The sequence below is a fragment of the Gopherus flavomarginatus genome, chromosome 3, assembly GCF_025201925.1.
Source record: "Gopherus flavomarginatus isolate rGopFla2 chromosome 3, rGopFla2.mat.asm, whole genome shotgun sequence".
NCBI classification, from domain to species: Eukaryota; Metazoa; Chordata; order Testudines; family Testudinidae; genus Gopherus; species Gopherus flavomarginatus.
The window spans coordinates 139,044,433-139,053,298 of record NC_066619.1 but is presented as its reverse complement, the minus strand read 5'-3'; the positions used below and the strand labels follow the sequence as shown (position 1 = coordinate 139,053,298).

At 54.4% G+C, this 8,866-nt stretch overlaps 1 non-coding gene across 1 annotated transcript; it reads right to left on the bottom strand.

Annotated features, from left to right (window-relative positions):
* Positions 1-217: 217 nt before the first annotated feature.
* TRNAK-CUU (transfer RNA lysine (anticodon CUU)) lies at positions 218-291 on the bottom strand. Its single transcript has one exon. It is a non-coding gene; the product is annotated as a tRNA-Lys (tRNA).
* Positions 292-8,866: the final 8,575 nt, after the last annotated feature.

Here is an 8,866-nt window from a genome sequence, read left to right as displayed (position 1 = left end):
CCAGCAGTGGGGCTCTGGTGGCAATTTAAACAGCCTGAGGCTCCAGTCCCTGCTGGGAGCCCCAGGCCCTTTAAATTGCCCCCTGGGGAAGCTGGGCCACCCTAGTACAGTGCACCAGCAGGGCTTGGGTGCGGGGCCCGATTCAGGGGAATTGGTTGAATTGGCCTAAAGCCGGCCCTGCCCGCAGGAAAGCAAGGAAGTAGCACAGGCTTATCACTGTCCCTGGGTGGGCTTGAACCACCATCCTTTCAGTTAAGAGCCAAACGTGCTGACCCATTGCACCACAGAGACACAGACAGGCCAGGCTGTATGGAGCACAACAGTCAGGAATCAGCTCAGGGTCCGGTCTAGCACATGCATGCAGTGGTTGGACAAGCAACAGCAAGGAACTGGACTGGTGTGGAGTGAAAGATCTGTGGGAAGGAACCGAAAATAGTACTGGGGCTGCAGTACAGGGCTTGCATACACTTTCTTTGGCCTGTTTTGCTGGAAGAGTTAGCAGGGCAAGCTTGTTAGTCACAGGTAAGGGGGTGAGTTTATGCAAATTCTGGACTCTGGGACCACAGCTGGGGTGGCACATGCACCCTCTCTGCAACCAACCTTTGTTATTTCACTCCATAACAGCACACACAAAGCAACCTTTTACCTTTCAGCACCAAAATATACTGTAGAAGAAATCTAATAGCATAACTTTAAGATGAGAAACTTCAGTACTAACAATAATTCTAAAGATATTCAAAAATATCTCTGTCTTTAGACACCAGACACAAAATCAATCAGACCAAGAACAAACATCTATTCCTATTTCCCACACACTTGGGTGGGGGGTGGGGGTTTGGAACCCATACCCCTTAATGATGAGTCCTTTCCAGGCGAGGGGCAAGCTCTCAGGCCTCAAATGCCAGGTACAGTTACTCTCTCCTTGATCCAAACTAAACAGGAAAATACACTTGATTACTCCTGCCCCAATAACAAAGAGATGGGGGATCCCACAGCAGCTGAAATGACCATTTGGACAAGCACTCCCCTCATGCAATCTGGGGTGGGTGTAACCATGCAAATGACATCAGCCCCAAAAGGCCTTTACAACAGATCACCAACAGATGGCAGGGTAGAGTTCATACCGACCCTGCTTAAACTAGATTGTGGCAAAGATTAAAAAACACTGAATGTTAAAACTCACCAAACGCGGGTGAATCCATTCTCATTGTCGTACCCGCTTCTTAAACTCCACACCTGAACGTAGCCCTCACATGGACAACATACCCTCCTAACTCAGTGTCTGTACGTTAACCTTTTACCCCCAGTCAGGGCTATGGCAGATTCTGTATTCCTTACGCCACCCGATCTTAAACCGAACTTCGCACCCCTTGGGTAATCTGTACATTGTTCCCTGATCACCAGAAACTTCTACACCTAAATGCTGTACCGTACACCTTTTTCTTCTTTGAACGTCATCTTACTAAAATGTTGACATTTGTTCGAGATCCCGGCTCCTGTTCCCTTGCAAGGCGTGTGCCTTTGCTCCAGGTTTTAGTCTGCTAATACAGCGGGGGCAGGATGGGGGCCGATTGAGCCAGAGGCGCTTGCCTGCTGCAGACACGGATCAAAGGCTGAACCTCATCCCCCACGAGCTGAAGGCTTAATTGAAAACAGTTTAAGCAGTACTCCCGTCTCCGGCACTCAGCTACCCAGCTCCCAATGGGGTCCAAACCCCAAATAGATCCTTTTTACCCTGTAGAAGCTGTAAAAGCCTGTGACCAGGGCAGCTGCCTAGCAGCCGGCGCATATGCCTGCCAGCGTGAGAGCTCGTAAGGCACTAATCCAGATAGAGGTGGCTGGGTGGCAGGGGGAGTAAAGAGCCAGCAGAGTGGTGCAGCGGACGCGTGCTGGGCCCATAACCCAGAGGTCAATGGATCAAAGCCATTCTCTGATACACGAGCACTTGTCTCTTTTCCCTCTGGGCCTTCAAGCGATCAAAACCCTCGGCTTGCGGGCCCAGCTCTGTCTGCCATGTGCCTGGGCAGCAGCAGGACAGTCTCAAGAGAGCAGCTCCCACCCATTATCTCTTGTAGTGGAAAGGAAGTAGAATTGTGGTTGGACTTTTGCTATTTCTGTTCAGGGAGTCAGTGGCTGTGAGGCAACCCTTACTGATAATGGCAGGGGAAGAGTTCTCTCTTCTGCATTGATGCTGCAATTTTTTGTTGTGTCCTTTCTCTCCCCCTTCAATGCAGGCAGGTAGGCTTGGTGGCTTGGGGATGTGGGTCAAGCCTGGTTTCTTTTGGCAGACACCTGGTTGAGAACTGGTGCTCTACGGTCTTGTCTAAACTGACCAGCCCTAATGTCTGTAGCCTCGTCTCATACTTTGGAAGCCTTTTATTTACCCCTTTCCACTGCAAAAATGACTATTTAGTCCTACTCTTTCTTTCCAAGCTGCTAACCAGTTACTGATCCATGAGAGGGCCCCAGCCATCTGGAGTAGCTTGTGACTGTGAGTGGCAACCTCAGGGCAGATTGTTAAGAAGCAGAGCACAATCCCCAAACTGGTTGTGTGTTCTAGACTTACGTTTCACCAAGTGTCAGATTCTGGATGACACCCCTTTTATGACTTTTTAAAGCAAACTTGCTATTTTTGCATCATTTGAGCGTTCTATGCAGAGGACTAGAAATGTTTCTATTAACCTGAATGTTAGATCATTTTAACATTGGCTGGAATCACAATGTTAAATTAGTTCTTATGACTTTAATAACTGATACTTCCTCTATCTCAGGACTAGCTATTAAACTGATTTTTGGACTAGGGAGATGGAATAGCAGCTTCCTCCATCCCTTGCACACATCACCCTGTTACTGTGGCACTGAACCCCCAGGAGCGGTGGACCTCCCTATGGGGAGAATATCGTGGTTGAAGAGCAGCGAAGAAAAATGGTGTTGTCTGTGTTCCCATTTGGTTTGTTCTGAGTATGGTTTTGAGTCGTTTGTAACTCTTTCATCAGTTATTAGTAACATCTTATTATCAGGCCTCTGAACTGAAAGGCTGCTCTTGAAGGTTTTACTTTGTCGTTGTTTGTAGGTCAAACAGCCGCTTTCTTAGGCCTCGTCCACACTACGCATTTAAACCGAATTTAGCAGCATTAAAACGAATTAACCCTGCACCCGTCCACACAATGAAGCCCTTTATATCGATATAAAGGGTTCTTAATACCGATATCTGTACTCCTCCCCGACGAGGGGAGTAGCGCGGAAATCGGTATTGCCATGTTGGATTAGGGTTAGTGTGGCCGCAATTCAATAGTATTGGCCTCCGGGCGGTATCCCACAGTGCACCCTTGTGACCGCTCTGGAAAGCAATCTGAACTCGGATGCACTGGCCAGGTAAACAGGAAAAGCCCCGCGAATTTTGAATTTCATTTCCTGTTTGCCCAGCATGGAGCTCTGATCAGCACAAGTGGCGATGCAGTCCCAAACCCAAAACGAGCTCCAGCGTGGACCGTCTGGGAGGTACTGGATCTGATCGCTGTATGGAGAGACAAATCTGTTCTATCAGAGCTCCGTTACAGAAGACGAAATGACAAAGCATTTAAAAAAATCTCCAGGCTATGATAGACAGAGTCCACAGCCGGGACTCAGCACAGTGCTGCGTGACAAGCGTAACGGAAAGCCAAAGAATCAAATGGACGTTCATGGAGGGAGGGAGGGGAGACTGAGGACTCCAGCGATCCCACAGTCCCCGCAGTCTTTGAAAAGCATTTGCATTCTTAGCTGAGCTCCCAATGCCTGAACAGTCAAACACATTTTGCCAAGTGTTTCAAGGGACCCTGGAGCTAGGCAAAGGGGTCCAACGGGCAGGGCCCTTGGAGCTAGGTTTAGGGGCCCCAGAGATAGAGCCCCTTGAGCTAGGGTTGGGGGACCCATGCATAGGGCCCCTTGACCTAGGGTAAAGGGCCCCATGGGTAGGGCCTCTGAAGCTAGGGTTAGGGGACCCAGGGGTACAGGGCCTGCAGATAGGGTTAAGGGTCCCACGAGAAGGGACCTTGGAGCTAGGGTTAGGGGCCCCACGGGAAGGGCTGTTGGAGCTAGGGTTAGGGTTCTCACATGTAGGGACCCTGGAGCTAGGGCTAGGAGCCCCAGGGACGGGGCCACAGGAGCAAGGGTTGGGGGTCCCAGGGGTGGGGTGCCTGGAGCTAGTGTTCGGGTGTCTAGGGGTGGGGCCCCTGGAGCTAGGGTTAGCGACCCCATGGGCAGGGCACCTTGAGCAGGGGTTTGGATCCCCAGCAATGGGGCCTCTGGAGCAAGGGTTAGGGGTCCAAGGGGTGGGACCCATGGAACTAGGGTTAGGGGTCCCACTGGTAGGGCCCCTGAAGCTAGAGTTAGGGGACCCAGGGGTAGGGCCCATGCAGCTAGGGTTTGGAGCCCCAGAGATGGGGCCCATGGAGCTAGGGATAGGGGTTCCAGGAATGGGGCCCCTGGAACTAGGGTTAGAGGCCCCACGGGTAGGGCCCCTGAAGGTAGGGTTAGGCACCCCAGGGGTAAGGCCCCTGGAGCTAAGATTAGGGGTCCCACGGGTAGGTCCCCTGGAGCTAGGATTATGGGTCAAATGGGCACGAAGCCAGGAGCTACGGTTAGAGCTCCCACAGGTAGGACCTCAGGAGCTAGGGTTAGGGGCCCCACGGATAGGGCCCCTGGAGCTTGGGTTAGGGATCCTAAGGGAAGGGCCTATGGAGCTAGGGTTAGGTGCCCCACGGGCAGGAGCCCAGGAGCTAGATTTAGGGGCCCCAAGGATGGGGCTCCTGGAGCTAGGGTTAAGGTCCCCACGGGTAGGGCCCATGGAGCTAAGGCTAGGGGCCCCATGGGGAGGTCCCATAGAGCTAGGGTTAGGGTCCCCACGGGTAGGGCCCCTGGAGATAGGGTCAGGGGCCCCAGGGATAGAGCCCCTGGAGCTAGTGTCAGGGACTCTAACCCCCAGATGGCAAAGTTAGTTGTCTGACCGCGAGAGAGACAGGCAACACCAGCAAGGTCCGATCAAAAGCTCTTTATTGACAAGTGCACGCATCAACATAGAGCAGCTTGTCTCCCGAGAGAACCAGCCCGCTCTTTAAATCTTAGTATAAGCCTATATAGACAGTTCTGTCGCGTCATAAATTATTCACTGGAGCAACCCACTCCCTTCTTTTAACAACTAGAAACTAGACACCTTTAGTATACATACATACCTAAAGTTAGAAATGTAGGGGAGTTAAAAACAAACAACGAACAAAACCAGGGAGTGAAAACAAGGAGGCTGGGAAACTAGGGCTCTTATCAGTTCTTCGAAGGAGCTGCCCTAACACAGCACATCTGGTACTATGCCAGGAATGCAGCTTCTCGCTTATCTCACTTTTTTCCAGCGCTTGTGAGACATGCTGCTGCTTCTCAGTGTTTTCCACTCAGGAATTACCCAAAAACCTCGGTTAGCCTGACTTTGGTCAGGTTGGCATACCTGGTTTTGTCTGCAATATCTTTATTCAGGCCTAACACTAGGGATAGGGGCCCCACGAGTACGGTTCCTGGAGCTAGGACTGGGGGCCCAAGGGGTATGCCCCCTAGAGCTAGGGATAGGGGTCACAAAAGTAGGGCCTTTGGAGCTAGGGTTAGGGGCCCAACGGGTGGGGTCCCTGAAGCTAAGTTTAGGAGCCCCATGGGTAGGGCCCCTGGAACTAGAGTTAAGGACCCCAGGGATGCGCCCCTGAAGCTAGGGTAAAGGGTCCCAGGGGTGGGGCACCTGGAGATAGGTTTAGTGGCCCGACGGGTATGGCCCCTGCAGCTAGGATTAGGGGCCCCAATGGTAGGGCCCCTGGAGCTAGGTTTGGGGGTCCCACGGGTAAGTACTCTGTAGCTAGGGTTAGATCCCCATGGGTTGGGCCCCTGGAGCTAGGGTTAGAAGCCATAGGGATAGGGCCCTTGGAGCTAGGGTTAGGAGCACTGGGGGTCAGGCCCCTGGAGCTAGGGTTAGGGGCCCACGCATATGGCATCTGGAGCTAGGGTTAGGGGACACAGGGGTAAGGCCCCTATAGCTAGGGTTAGTGGTCGCATGGGTAGGGCCTCTGGAGCTAGGGTTAGGGGCCCCACAGGAAGGGACCCTAGAGTTTGGGTTAGGGGCCCCAGGGCTGGGGCTCATGGTGCTAGGGTTAGGGGTCCTAGGGGTGGGCCCTGGACCTAGGGATAGAGGTTCTAGTGGTGGGGTGCCTGGAGCTACAGTTAGGGGCCCCAGGGGTAGAGCCCATGGACCTAGGGTTAGGGGTCCCACGGGTTGGGACACTGGAGCTAGGGACAGGGGCCCCATGGGTAGGGCCCCTGGAAATTGGGTTAGTGGTTCCATGCGTAGAGCCCCTGTAGCTAGCGTTAGCGGGCGCATGGCTAAGGCCCTTGGAGATAGGATTTGGGGCCCCAGGGACTTGGCCCTTGAGCTAGGGTTAGTGTTCGCGTGGGTGGGACCCCTGGAGCTAGTGTTTGGGTTTCCAGGGGGTGGGGTCTATGGAGCTAGGGCTAAGGACCCCATGGGTAGGGCCTCTTTAGCTAATGTAAGGGCCCTACGGGCAGGGTGCCTGGAGCAAGTGTTAGGGACCCCACGGGTAGGGCCCTTGGAACTAGGGTTAGGAGCCCCAGGTATGGGGCCCCTGGAGCTAGCGTTAGGGGATGCAGGGGTGGGGTCCCTGGAGCTTGGGTTAGGGGCCCCACGGAGAGGGCCCCTGTAGATAGGGTTAGTGGCGCAAGGGGTAGGGCCCCTGGATCTTTGGTAACGGACCCAAGGGGTAGGGCCCCGGAAGCTAAGGTTAGGGGTCCCATAGGTAGGACCATTGGAACTAGGATTATGATTCCCACATGTAGGGCCCCTGGAGCTAGGGTTAGGGTTCCCAGGGGTGGGGCCTCTGGACCTAGTGTTAGGGGCACCACGAGGACGGCCCCTGGAGCTAGGGTAAGGTCCCATGGGTAGAGCCCTTGGAGCTAGGGTTAGGGGAACCACGGGTAGGGCCCCTGGAGCTAGGGGAAGAAGCCCGACGAGTAGGGCCCCTAGAGCTGGGTTAGGGAAACCAGGGATGGGGCCCCTGGAGATAGGGTTAGGCCCCCAGGGTTAGAGCCCCTGGAGTTTCCATTAGGGGTCCCATGGGTAGGATCCCTGGAGCTAGGGTTAGGAGCCCTAGCAGTAGATCCTCTGGAGCTGGGGATATGAGCCTCAGTGTTAGGTCCCCTGGAGCTAGGGTTAGGGGTCTCACAGGTAAGGCCTCTGGAACTAGGGTTAGGGGCCCACAGGTAGGAGCCCTGCAGTTAGGGTTAGGGGTCCCACTGGTAGGGCCCCTGGAGCTAGAGTTAGGGGCCCCAGTGGTAGGGCCCCGGAGCAAGTGTTAGAGACCTTACGGTTAGGGCCCCTGGAGCTAGGGTTAGGGGCATCACAGATAGGGTCTAAGGAGTTAGGGTTAGCAGCCCAATGGGTAGGGCCCCGGTAGCTAGGGTTAGGGGCCCCAGGGGTAGAGCCCTGTAGCTGGGTTGAGAGGTTTATTTAAAATAGACATACATCTTTTAAGATCTGCTTCAGAAATGCTAATGTTGATATAAGCAAAAGTCTTCATAGTGTTCCCCTGGTCATCTTTCCTGATAACAATTTCCGCATCTGTAACATTTCCAAACTTGCTGAATCTTTCCTGCAGTTCAGCCTCAGATACTGTATGGCCAAGTCCTCCAACATATAAACGTTTTAAAACTTGTTTTTTCTCCATAATAAAAAGTCAGACTGTTTCATTTAGGACGTATGTTTTATCCTTCGCACATGTCCAGCCAGGAAAGGGTAGGGCCTCTGGAACTAGGGTTACGATCCCAATGGGTAGGGCCCCTGGAGCTATAGTTTGGGGCCCTACGAGCAGGGTCCCTAAAGCTAGGGTTAGGGGCCCCAGGGATGGGGCACCTGGAGCTAAGTTTAGGGGCACCATGGGTATGACCCCTGCAGCTAGGGTTAGGGCCTTAAGCGGTAGGACCCCTGGAGTTTGGGTTAGGGGTCCCACGTGAAGGGCCTCTGGAGATAGCGTTAGTGGCCTGACTGGTAGGGCCCCTTCAGCTAAGGATAGGGGCCCCAGGTTGAAGGGCCCCTGCACCTAGGGATAGGGGCCCTACGGGTAAGGCCCCTGGAGTTAGGGTTAGGGGCCGCACAGTTATGGCCTCTGGAGCTATGGTTAGGGGCTTCACGTGTAAGGCCCCTGGAGCTAGGTTTACGGGCCCCATGGGTAGGGCCCCTGAGCTAGGGTTAGTGGCCCCAGGTATGGGGCACTTGGAGTTACTGTTAGGGGCTCCACGGATGGGACCCCTGGATTTAGGATTAGGGACCCCATGGGTATGGCCCCTGGAGCTAGCGTTAGGGGCCCCAGGGGTAGTGCACCTGGAGCTAGGGTTAGGGGTCCCACAGGTAGGGACTCTGGAGCTAGTGTTAGGGGCCCCACGTGTAGGGCCTCTGGAGCTATGGTTTGGGACCCCTTGGGCAGTGTCCCTATAGCTAGGGTTAGGTGCCCCAGGGATGTGGCCCATGGAGCAAAGGTTAGGGGTCCCAGGGGTGGGGCCCCTGGAGCTAGGGTTAGAGATCTCACGCTTAAGGCCTCTGGAGCTAGGATTAGGGGCCCACTCGTAGGGCCCCTGAAACAAGGGCTATGGGCCCCACGGGTTGGGCACCTGGAGCTATTGTTCGGGGCCCCAGGGATGGAGCCTCTGGAGCTAGGGTTAGGGGCCCATGGGTATGGCAACTGGAGCTAGAGTAAGGGGCACAGGGGTAGGGCCCCAGGAGCCAGGGTTAGGGGCCCCACGGGTAGGGACCCTGGTGGAGTAGGGACTATCTGTGTGGGAG